Genomic DNA, 13207 nt, shown 5'->3' on the forward strand with positions numbered 1-13207 from the left:
AAGTATTATACAATTCTCAGTAATTGGAGCACTAGATAATGAATACAATAATAATTATAGCTGGTGTCGAAGAAACATTTATAAAGCTGATTTTGATGATAAGCAATACGAAAAAATTATAGGTGTCATTGATATACCAGTCTTATAAAATTATTCTCATTATTTTACAAAGGAGTTATAAAATAATAGCTCGATTGTTTTAAATTGGAATGGAGCAAAATTTTACATAACAAAAAATGTGGGTCAAATAATAAGAAGGCAATGTCAATCAACTTGTTTAGAAGATTGATATAGATTGCTAAAAAATATGTAGTTCATAAACATAATAATTTATATGTTTAGGTATGTAATATTATTTTCATATAAGTAATAGTTGTGTAGAAAAATGTCTTAAAATGTTATTTATACATTTATGGTTCCATCTATTAAATGTAATTTGTATTAATAGTTTATAATTAATGCAATAGATGTGACTGATTTACAGACTTTGATTTCAGTCTGGTGGCTCATTACTCGCTTAGTAGTTGTTGATTGTGTTTACCCTGTTGTAACACGCCTGTCATGTTGCAACGGTAGTTTTACAATAAATATACTAATGATCAAATATATGTATAAGATTTACTGGAAAATCATGATGTATTCAATTTTTGAACTAGTTTTATTTTGATAAAAATAAAAAATTATACTGTCGAGATACCAAGTAGCTGAACAGTCATAAAAATTAGCTTCTTAAACTAAAGACAAAACTCTACATTTCCAAAAATATATAAAAATGCACAGTATTATTGATGATTGATAATAATAAGCCAATATTAAATTAGACAAGCTTGTTAGTCGTGGAGTTTTAAACGAAATGATAAAAATAATATATCTTTTATCATTATTTTTTTGTAGTAGATTATTAATATTATCAATTAAACAACACTACCACAATCATACTGATAAATAGTATATATATATATTACGTGACGTCATATATACCCATAAATGAATAGTTCGCGATTACACACTGTGAGCTATGGAGGAATATAGAGGTCAGTAATTCCGGCTTAAAGTAAAGTAGGGGGAGGGGGTGTTGAAGAGCAAGAATGGGTAATAAGAAAAAATGCTAAAAAAATCAATGTCAAATGTACTCGCTGCCCATTATGTAATTTATCATTGAAAAAAAACTGATTGCCTGCATCGCTCATTACAATATGTAATTACAGCAGTTAACAAAATCAGAAGCCATGCACTCAATGGTAGATTTTTTAGATAGCTTTGCATTAATAAATCAATACAGAAGAACGTTCACTTATAAATCTATTTTATAATTTCTTCAACTTAGTAGTAGATTTTAATGAAAACAAAAATAATTCATTGTGAGAAAAGTAATTGAAGTTTAATTGTGATAAAGCACATTCGCCAGTGTTGTACAGCAAATTTATTAAAATTAAATTAGAGCTTAAAGCTAAAATTTATTAAAATTTATGGCATGCAGAATTTTACCAGTTTTTGAATATTTTCTCAGTGAAAAAACACGATGATGACATACTTATTTAGAGTCAACATTTTTTGAAGTACAAAATATCGATTTATACCATTGATTTTTGCATATTTTTAATGAAAATTCTCTTTGAAAATCTAGTCACGTTCTCAAGTGCTGAATTATCAGAAAAGCAATGCAATTTTTATTTTCATTTCGGTTTAACGCGAAGTTAACATGGTATTTTAACTAAAGATTCGTAACACAACATTATTCTCATTAAATATTATTTTTAATTTTACTGATTCATATTCATTACTATTTCCTTTTAATGAAGGTTAAAATTTACAATTTACTGTATTTAATAAAAATGTAACGCATTAGAAACTTTAATTTATTAATGTGTAGCCTTTACGATATATAAATATATGTGATAAGATTCATAAATAGTTAAATCGAACATTTTTACCTTTTTTTTCTCTAGGATCATATAATCATTTCTGTTATTTAATATTTATGGTCTCGTTACGGTTTTTTAAACAGAGCTATATTTTTTCATTTTTTTATATTCGCTATTTTAAAACAAGATGGCGGATCATGCTTGCTAAAAAATCATCTGATATATTAACAAATCTATTCTTAGAATTATTATCATGTCGATGCAATTAAAAAAATGGCAATTATTGTGTTCTCGAATTTCATTATATTCCATTTAAAGGAAATTTGGAGATTTCCTGATGATTTTCAACGATACTGCATTCAAGTTTTTTAAGGCTGCGTCAAAAATTCCTTTGCAATAAGTATATTTCTAGCTAAAAACATGCGTATCCGAGCGGACGACCATTAAAAGGTATACAAGGTCAGTACCAAATAGCTCTATCAAAGCAGGAATAAAAGATATTCAATCAAAGTATGATGAGATCTATATAATATAGTAACCTAGAGTATTATTCAGGTCGAAGCTATGTTATTTCGCAAAAAATTGAGCTCTCGATACCAGTTAAATTCTAGCTGAAATCGGTTAATAAATTACACTCTTTGAATAAGTGAAAATTAAAAGATAAACACATTCTGAAGATCGTTAATGTAAAGGGATATATCGCAATGGTGGTTTTTACGTTAGAAGACGCATTGTTTAAGCACAAAGTAATTTTTCTAGTCATTATGAGCGGTTAACGGACGTGCTAGTGGTCTGTTCAATAACGGAACTGTATTTTTTAATATTATCCTCTTTTGAGTTAGGCCTTATGTGCAAACGAATTGTTATTTTCGTTTCTTATGTTCCAAAGTGGTATTTAAATGACCTCAGCATTAAATGCGCAACTGGGCGGACACCTCACAGAATTTAAATTGAAGTATTGACATAAAATACATAAACGCATACTGTTTTATGGAATTAAATTATTTATTAGGGTTTGTAGTAAAATATAAAAAGGCCATTAATCAGCCATGTGTATTTTTATTAACGTATGTATTTCACTGTATTCTTAATATTATATGAAATAAAAAAGAACCTGGTTCCGCCCCAAATCATCGATTTTGCTCATAGAATTACGGTTAGAACTTCCCCACAATTCTCAAGCAGTGGTTTAATGGAACAGGAACGTCATCTAGATATTTTTTCCACGGCCGTAATTTGTTTACTCATTTGAGCTTAATTGATATTAATTGTCAATGACAACGCAACAAACTAAATATCCAAGGTAATCGTTAACGGATTTTCATATAAACTGAAATCTCATAGATTACACTCGTATAAAATTCATATAACACAAGAACTGAAGTCAGATCATGGACAGTGAAGAATTTAGAAGATTTGGTGTTGGAGCAGCGGGAAGTTGATGCTGATAAAGCACTTTCTACCTCTTTTGGTATGTTAATAAGCAAAATTGCCGCATATGAGGCAGAGAAAATCCTCATGTGATTCATAATAAACCATTACATGCTCAAAAAGTGTTGGCAAAAACATTGGGCCTTACTTTTTTGAAAACGATGAAGATTGGACTGTAACACTCAATGGTGAGAGGCATTGGAGTATGATAACCAATGTGAAAGACATGTAGATCTATCAAGCCACACATCGTGTGCAACGTTGAATGTTTTGCGTGAAAAGATCGTGGGATTTAGTACAGTTGGATTTTTGTGAATCATGTCTACGCCGACAAACCCGAAACGCCAAGGCACCTAAAAACCAACATGTACGAAAAAGTCATCGAAAGGATCGGCTGCTACAAAAGTACAGATGCGTTAATAGATGATTTAATTGATATAATTTTTCATAGTTAATAAAATACATTTAATGTTCGATTGATAAAAAGTTGAATCACCCTTTGTAATTGAAAACTATTACTATCGTTTAACCGGTTGATACAAAATTTACTGTTATTTGACCAGTCTTTTGTTATGTGTACGAAGCAATTACTTCCACAAACAACAACGCTAGAATATTAATTAGTTCATTAAATGTCTTTTATCGCCTCAGCTATCACCAAGTTACACCTTATCCATTCGAAGCACATACAAAAAGGAATAGTGTCATTGTTACGATCTAGTTCACGTCGATCAGACGCGTTCGATTGCGCGAATCGCGGTAGAAGTAATGCACTCACTATGGTAGACCGGTAGATAGTATATGGCAATAAGTTTGTAGTGGCTTTGTAGCGCCTTGCGTCATGGTCAGCAACAAACAGCTCCAGCTGAACACCTTCAGTTGATGGCGGGAAGCTGGCCGGTAAGCCGCTTCTACCAATCACTCCCTGCCTCTACCAAAAAACCGAACAGAACAACGTGTTGGATGCAAATTGACGATTCAATATCGAAAATCGTGTCTGTGATATTCTATTGCAATAAACACACGCGTGATTGATTAGTGATATTTCGACAATACGCGTGTCAGTGTGTGTCAAAGTGTTTGTGCGTGTCAATAATAATAATTGTAAATATATAACGACATAATGGGAAGTGCTTGGATGATCAGGATTGTGCGGACCAAATAAAAAGGTATTTATAAAATTATTTATTTTACGTAACAATTTAAATTTTAGAAGTATACGTGATAAAATGTTGATAGTGTATCGCGTTACGATTTAGACCTTCAATTTTTTTATTTTGATAACATTCTAATAAAAAAATGTGATATTAAAGCTCAAATGTTAATTTTAATCAATGGCCATTATAAATCATTCGCTTGAAAATAATGCACTGACCTTTAAATTAATTTAAAAATAATAGTTGTATACAAAAAAGCGTATTATATAAAGCGTTTCTCAATTTGTATACGAAGGGCTGAAGAATTTATTATCAAGCTTGAGAAACACATTTTTTTAAATTAATTATAATTCATTTAAAGACTCAGTCTATTTTTAGTATAATACTACTCGATTAATCAGTTTTCATAATATTTATATAATTCAGAATAATTTTAAAAGTCACTTGAAAGACTTGAAAGACCTGGATTTTTAATCCCTTATGCACAATAGTGTTTTTTCAATTTCTATCGTGTCTGGGAGATTAGAATTATTTACTTTTATTTAATTATAATTCCGGTCAATCATCACATATTAGGTTTACCTATATTTTCTTAATTGCATGCATAAATATCGTAATAATTGCGATAGGTCGTACTTATTAGGTATTGAACATTCTCTTATAATGAGTAGCAAAAGCATATTATTATGTACATGTATATATTGTTACTCAGATATAATTTTCTTTATTGCCTTATTTGGTATATATCATAATATTATGATAACATTAATATCCCACTAATTAAAAAATCTATTGAAAGCTATCATAACTGACAATATAGCTGAATAATAAAAGCATTATATCTTATTATTTACACGTCAGTAAATCTCTGAAGTAATCTGGTTTAAGAATACAATTCATATGATGCATATATACTCACATACATACCCACTTAGACTTTTGTTGTTTTTAATCTGTATTTATGTCGAATTTTATGTAGGTGGACTTTTTTATTCTAAAGTTGATATTCGGCAAAAAATGTGTATCAACTATTTTATAATTAAATTTTTCTGTTTTGCCAAAAAAGTAAAATTTCAACTCGTCAAAATGTGTTTTTCATTGAAAAAATACTAAAAAAATAGTTTGCTCGTTATTCAGAAGTATTGTTGGTATTTTAGGAATTTATACAAATACTGTTTTGAAATGTATAAATACTACTCTTAAGATATTCACAGTAGTTGTCCTCTGTTTTTTTTTAATCTTGAAGTTGAGAGGCTGTGCAAATATAACACGCTTAAGAGTGTTTAAATATAAATAAAAAAAATACTTTAATAAAATTTCAAGTAATTCAACTAATATATTTTAATTCATATATACAATTATATATTTTTACTATTAATAAAAAATCGATTACTTTAGAAAGCATCGAAAATAATTATTCTCATATGTGTACCTTTTTGTCTTATTGATTTTCCTTTCCTCCTCCCTTGGGGATAAAGTGAGTTAGGGGAAAAGCAATAGGGTAGCAAACGTAAGCTATGTTTTGGAACCAAAAACAACGGGGTTCAATGGACCGTGGACGATATTTAATATATTTTTTATTTAAAAATAAATAAACTATATATGTATCATAGTTGTGATTTTTGCAATCAATTCCGAAAAATTTATCATTTCCACACAAAGAACAGGTGTTCTTTCCTTTTGTTAAATATAAATAAATATGTGCGCAATCAACACCTGATCTTTTGACAACAGTTTGTCATCAAAACAGGTGTGATAAAATTGCACCAGCTTAACTGTATTTATTTTATTATGTTTATGTTTGTGAGAATTAGACACAATCCACCGTTTGTTCTCACATTGAACGTCTTTCGCACGAAAATATATTATAAATAAATTATATAACATTAATTAAATGTATTATACAACTATTACTAGAGCATTTGTAATCTTATTGTGATTTTAAACTATTTTTGTAATATGATATTATGAAGGAAAGGAATCACAACTGTCGAAACAGCAAATTTACATACTTATTTTAACTTAAGTTGTCAATTGAATAAACTTTAATATGTTCAAGTTGTTTATTAATGACTAAAATTGTTTAAATACTTCTTCTCTATAGAATGATTTAGATTCTCAAAGGAGATGGTTTGTGTTTTAGTGTCTAAAACTGCAATACTGTGTCAATTTCTCGATCTCCTTCACCATCAGATTATTCCCACATCTCGGTGGTAACATTTTGACTAAAGAAACTTCCACTAAAGATTTCATAATCACTTTAATGAACAAGTGTAGTATTTCACTTAAAAAACGGTATCAGGAAAGTTCATCAATTTTATAATTGATCGTCGATTATTTATTTATTAAAAACCATAAAGGGTCAGTTAATGTATTTAATTTCTTACCGTCAAATACATATGAAATTTATATTTTTAATATTCCCGTTATTATTGATCCAATTTCAACGAAATTTTAAATGAAGCATTAACTTTATAAATATACTAGAAGATTAACATTTTTTATATAATCTTCACAATTAAAAATATCCATAAATTCAAGTTTGAAATATAATATTATTATCTTTATAAGAGAATTTTAAAGCTTAGGTTTTACCAATTTCTTGAATTTAATTTGCTTCTTGAATAGTAATCTATTAGGCTACAATGGTCTTAACTTAACTAAAATAAATTAATAAATTTGGATATTTTAGAAATGTATCGTTATATCATATTTACACGAATAATTTACAATTAAGCTTAAGATTCTAAATGATTTATGCACTCTGAATTTGATTGTAAAATTAATAACCAATATTATGATTATATGGGCTACTTATAAATATACCACCATGTCCATTTAATCATAAAATAAAATGGCGATAAAATATTTTTAAAGCACTTATACAAAAATCCATTAAAAAAAATATTATACAACGTTTCTTCAAATCTTTCTTAATTGGTTTTGATTAAATTAATATGTTCAAGCAAACTATTTATGTAGCATGAGTCAAAATTTAGTTTTATACAAACATTTAAGTGTCTCTGAACTTCAGTAATAAATCATTTTAATGTACATTTTTATTGCACTATCATCATCATCTTATAAAACCGTAACGCATACGTCGTCAACCTTTTCGCGGTCATTAATCATCGTTAGCGAATAGCAACCTTCCGTGAATTTGTTCAACCGTATCAGCGATGCATTACTGCAGTAATACATTATATAATACACATAATAATAACGATTAAAAAGTTATTGTTACAAATGCACATTTTCTGCGTTTGTACACAAATCGAATTGAGAACGTTGAATAACGTTTTTTTCTTAGCAATGTATTATTTGTGTGTACAATGTAATTTTACGCGTTGTAAATAACGTGAATCTTTCCAGTTCGCTCGCTATCTTGGTTCTGTGAAGAAATTTATGTACACAAATTGAATCTTATCTTTTTTGGACAATACGTATTGGTAGTGGTGTGACTATGTTAATTAATTGTATTTACTGAGTGATACAATAATATACGAAAGATTCTGAATTGAGGAAAAAAGTACCACATAAACTTTTTTCTAATAAAAATCAAGTTTCTATTTTATTTAATTATTATCTAAAATATTTTTATTTTCAACTAGTATGTTAAAATTTTTTTAAATTCATATATGAGATTCTCTAGGGGCTCATTATTAAAGATTTTTATAATTAGTACGACCTAATTTGATTTAAATTAATCAAAACTATTTTCATTTGTGAGATTAGAAAAATTCAGGAAAAAATTAATCCGCAATTATTAGTCAGTCTTTCAGACTCCAGACACTGTTCGAAAAAGTTAACTAAAGCTAAACACGAGCCATCCAGCTGTTTTTTTGCGATAGTTACGAATAGCTACAATAATTAATGTGGAATGGTGCATCTCTTGAGATATGCGCCATAATCATTTTGTGTATATTTAAAATTAATATGTGTATTCAAAAGCGTGTGTATATGTATGTATACTATTTTATAGTTGCATAAGGTCCATTATCACGACCTCCTACCTCATCTATCGTGGGTGACTGCCACAGTGGGGTAAACCGGCGCAAGACTATTGATAGTCTCTTGCTTAACTAATCAATTTCAGGAGATGGAAAAAAGGAGCAAATATGTATGTACATGAAATCTTGAATACAATTATTTTATATAAAGGCAATGCAAAAATATTTTATATAAAATAAGATGCATTGTAATAAATAAATAAATGTACTATTAACTATATATACATATTTTTAAATTTTAAACCTCATTACAATCCGTTATATATGGATTTATTAATATAAATTAATAGAATTGTTTCTATTTGTATGATTATGGAAAAATATAATTCAATCCTAATACATAATATAATGTTAAAAAAAGTAGTTAGATCATTATTAATATTTATAAGCTGCTCGAAAATATGATTATATTTAAAAAATACAGACTATTCAAAAATCTCCCAATATATTATGACACATGTGAATAATATTGCTGTATTTTATAAAATCAGACAATGCAAGTTGAAGTACTTTTGTAATTTTTACATATGTGTATTATACATAAAAAAAAAATATAATCAGTCAGCTTTAATGCGTTTTAAATGAATCTTGATATTTTATTTACTATCTGCTTATTTAATTCCAAAGTCAAGTAAAAGTTTAAGGTAACTGAGTTTAATTTATAAATATTATTTTTTGTTGAAAATGGTAATTGAATTTTATTCATAACATAATTTAATTAAAAATGCTAATTCAATCTATTTATAAAATGATTTTATCGCAATCTTATTCAAGTGTAAAATATACTTTATTTATTATTATCCCAATAAAGATTATATCAATTTTAGCTATGTTATGATTATTGCAAAATTATATTTGTAAAACGAAAAAATCTCACAGCAAAGCTTGTATCAATATCTATATAATTTTGTCGATAGAAATCGTCGAAATCCGAGAATCAGAGGTAGACAATAACACGGAACAGTCTCGTTATATATAAATAAAGATTTATCACAATATTAAATTTGCATTTCATGAAATCACATTATGCATTAATGTTCGATATTACCCGCACCCCGGATATTGGATACCGATTGTGTTGCCAGTTACACGCACCGTGAGACCGTTTTGCAACAAACCACAATGCTTTGAAAAAATGAATGAAAAAGAGCGATTGTTTCGCTAAAACAATATTTGCGTATATGCAAACGAAATATAATTTGCAACGAAACGTATTGTTGTTATGGTTGTGGAATTTTTATTGGCGCCCTTCAGTTTCGCTCTTTTCTAAACGGAAACACAATTGAGAGCTGCCATAATAAAACTTGTATTCGCTCTACAGAATAATCGTATTGTGTCGATGTTTTAATGTCGTGAAATTGCGACCCAATTCTTGCGTTTTAAACGACGAAAGTCATGGTCGCTGATAAAGATCTTAAGGCCAATTATATTGTTATAATTATTGCTGGTCATGATTGTTTGGCGTCGGTATGCGATAGTGATATTAAAAAATAAATCTAGAGCTATAAAGTATGTAATACTATTATCATTTGAATTTGACGCAAATTTTTCTTATCTTTACATATGTACATAGCTCAGAAGGCGGTTCTTCAGAAACAGTACGATGATAACCTTAATTCAGTTTTTATTTTTGATTCGCAAAGAGTTTTTTTTATCGAGCTTTACATAAATAGTTACTAAATACCAACTTCATACGATAGAGCAGTGACTAATATCCGAAATACCTGGGTTCGAATCTCATATGAACTACTAGTGTTTTTTTTAATTTCTATAGTGTCAAAAATATCTGAATTATTATGATTTGGTTTTCCTAGATATTCCTAATCTCACGTTAAATGTCGTTAAATGTTTCTTATCTGTCATGTTTCGACAGAAGATTTACAATACTGAAAATAAAATAGAAATAATAGTATTTATTTCTTAAAAGTTAAAAAATAGTGTTATTTTTTAACTTAACTGAGAAATTTTTGCAATTGGAAAACATATGGTATTTAATATAGTATACATTTAAGTTAAATGTAGGGTTCTTTTAGCTTTATCCTGCGCAAGTTCTTAAAGAGTAACTATGCAAAATTTGATTTATATCGGTAAATATATGAATATATAAATACTAAATAAGTACACTATATAAATACTATATACAGTGAAATCTCTTAATAAACAAATACCGAAATAACGAATCTTCAAATTGTACCTGAAAAACTCACATACAAAATGTTTTCATTGTAACGAAGACTGATCTCAGTATAACGAAATATTTTTCTCCCAATTTAAGAATGACGTTACAATTTCCCATCATATTTCTCCGAATTCAGTTCATTATTGACTTGGCGTGTGCTGGATGTGTTCACAAGCGACATTCAAGGTGTTTTGCCGACCCTCGAACTTTTTTTTAACAAATTTGATTGTGTTCATTACAGTATCTTTAAAAATAGACAAAAAACAATCTGTCAATCTTGTAAGAGATTATTTTGATGCTGTTTTAATATTATAATTAAAATAATAAAAAAATATATCATCTTCCTTACATTCAATATAACGATTTTTTTCCTTCGGTCCTGTAAGCTTCGCTATACTGAGATTTGACTGTATATATGTACCTAGATACAGACAGTAATAAATATAATTTTATATGTAAAAATATTTTTTAGTTATTACAAATAGAAAATATTATATGTTTTATATTGTTTTTTTTATCAGATAATGTAGATATTGTAGATATAAAAATATTTTTATATCTACAATATTTTGGATATGTCTGTATTTGATATTAACTTTTGTCAGAAAATCAAATTAATCGCATTGGACATGTTTTATTTTGATAAAAACAACGTAAGGATAACGTAACTAATTTCTAGTCTCTGATTGGTTGTATTTATTGGTCAAAGTTTAATTTAACTTCATAACTTAGGACTTGTCTGAATTTAAAGTAATGTACAATAGTATACAAGAATACGTATATTTTTTTAATTTAATAAGATTTGATTATTTAAAAAATATTAGCATTAGCTCATTTGATATTACTTTTTTAATATGTGGATTTTATATAATGGATATGGCTAATTTTGATTAAAAATTAAATAAGAGTCACTTTAGAAGGAAATTTAATGGTTTTGAGAATAATATTATCAGGAACGTTTTTCTTAAGTATCTGTATTTTTTAATTGTTAAAATTGATTGTAAAATATTTCAGCAATTCAATTAAAAATATAATTTCATGCAATTCAACGCGAGTGAATATTATTGGAACATTTGCAATGTCTAATAGATAAATTCGATTTTTTCATCTAGTGCTATCGCAACGCCATTGTACAGTTACAGTGATTCAGTTGGGCAATAAAGAGAAAAATGTTGGGAACCGGTGATCATAATAACAATCGGTGTCAAACGATAACTCGATAAGGTCCATTCGGACATGATGTGGGCCATGCTAATTATAATATTATGGGTTCAGTGAAAGTATGACATTTGTAGCTAAGCACTACCAGAATATTATGTCACATGGCTGACCTTGCTCGACTAGGCATTTTATCAACGCAAACAGTTGCACAATCTAGCGAAAGTGTTGAGCGTTATTAGATATGATTTTATTTTTTTATATAAATAATATTTTATTAGACCATATTTTTGTTATGTATTTAGTTTATAATAATTTAATAGATATTTTATATTTATATCGATTCAATTAAAATATAAATATTATGACACTATAATCATAAACACATATAGTATTTGACCTAGTTCAATCTAAGATCTAAGCGACCGAACTGGCACTTGAATCTCATTGCACTTCTCGATTTTATTATTATGACAAATGATGAAATGCAAAATGATATTATTATATGATTCTAGTTATCTTTTTATAACCCGTGAATTACAACATGACTTGCATTCTAATTTTATAATTAATCGTGCCAAACATGTTTTTAGTGGCCGTGCAATATTTATCCGAATACATCGTTAAATTATTTATTTTGACATTTGACAGTGACTTACTAACCGGGTTGTGTCGAAGGTCAATATTTTCACGCGCGGTCACAGGACCAGATTCCGTTTTGTCTTATGAGAGACATCGACGCATGTTAAGCGGCAAACCCGCGCGAATCTAACAAGGCCGCATACTAGGATGCAAAAAATGTGTTCGCACTTTATCAAAGGTTATCTGGGTACAAAATTATAATTGGTGAAGTGTGTTGACATTCAATTAAAAACTGGTATTGTTAAATTATTGATTGGGTGATATCTGATTCGATAGAATGATACAGAATTGATCTATAATGTAATTTAGACTAGTCATGGAGTTGAGCTAAATTATTTTAGTACTTTAAATACTAATCCCTATATGTATGTATATATATGAGTCATGCTTTTTAAATATTTTCATAAGAACTAGTTCGACTGAAACAGTCTTTTTCATAATATAGACGACATGTTTTAATAGGATAGTAAAACAAATATAACAATGCATAATACATTTTAATTTTATTTGCAATATTTTATAAAATTTTTTTATGAGCTTATATTTAATAAGCATAATAATAATTGTAACGTTCACGTATATATTCAGTTTTGCCGTAACGATATAAAAAAAATACAAGGCAAAAAAGTTACTTGATTATTTTTGCAGACATAATAGAATGTAGATACTGTAGACCTTGATTTGATCTTCTTCGTATATACAGTAGTTTTCTTACATACATAGGCTAGTATTGGTGATTACTAGCTATTAAATATTTTTTTATAT

General features: G+C 28.0%; 1 protein-coding gene across 1 annotated transcript in view; it reads left to right on the forward strand.

Moving 5' to 3' along the window:
* Positions 1-4323: 4323 nt before the first annotated feature.
* The window catches only part of tsl (membrane-attack complex domain containing protein torso-like), a 43323-nt gene continuing 34439 nt past the window's right edge, over positions 4324-13207 (forward strand). The window contains exon 1 of the mRNA XM_088183000.1: positions 4324-4465. The gene's annotated coding sequence lies outside the window, so the exon portion shown is untranslated. The remainder of the gene's footprint in view (positions 4466-13207) is intronic.

The sequence above is a fragment of the Plectrocnemia conspersa genome, unplaced genomic scaffold (assembly GCF_051122295.1).
Source record: "Plectrocnemia conspersa isolate PC_06_02 unplaced genomic scaffold, ASM5112229v1 ptg000003l, whole genome shotgun sequence".
NCBI classification, from domain to species: domain Eukaryota; kingdom Metazoa; phylum Arthropoda; class Insecta; order Trichoptera; family Polycentropodidae; genus Plectrocnemia; species Plectrocnemia conspersa.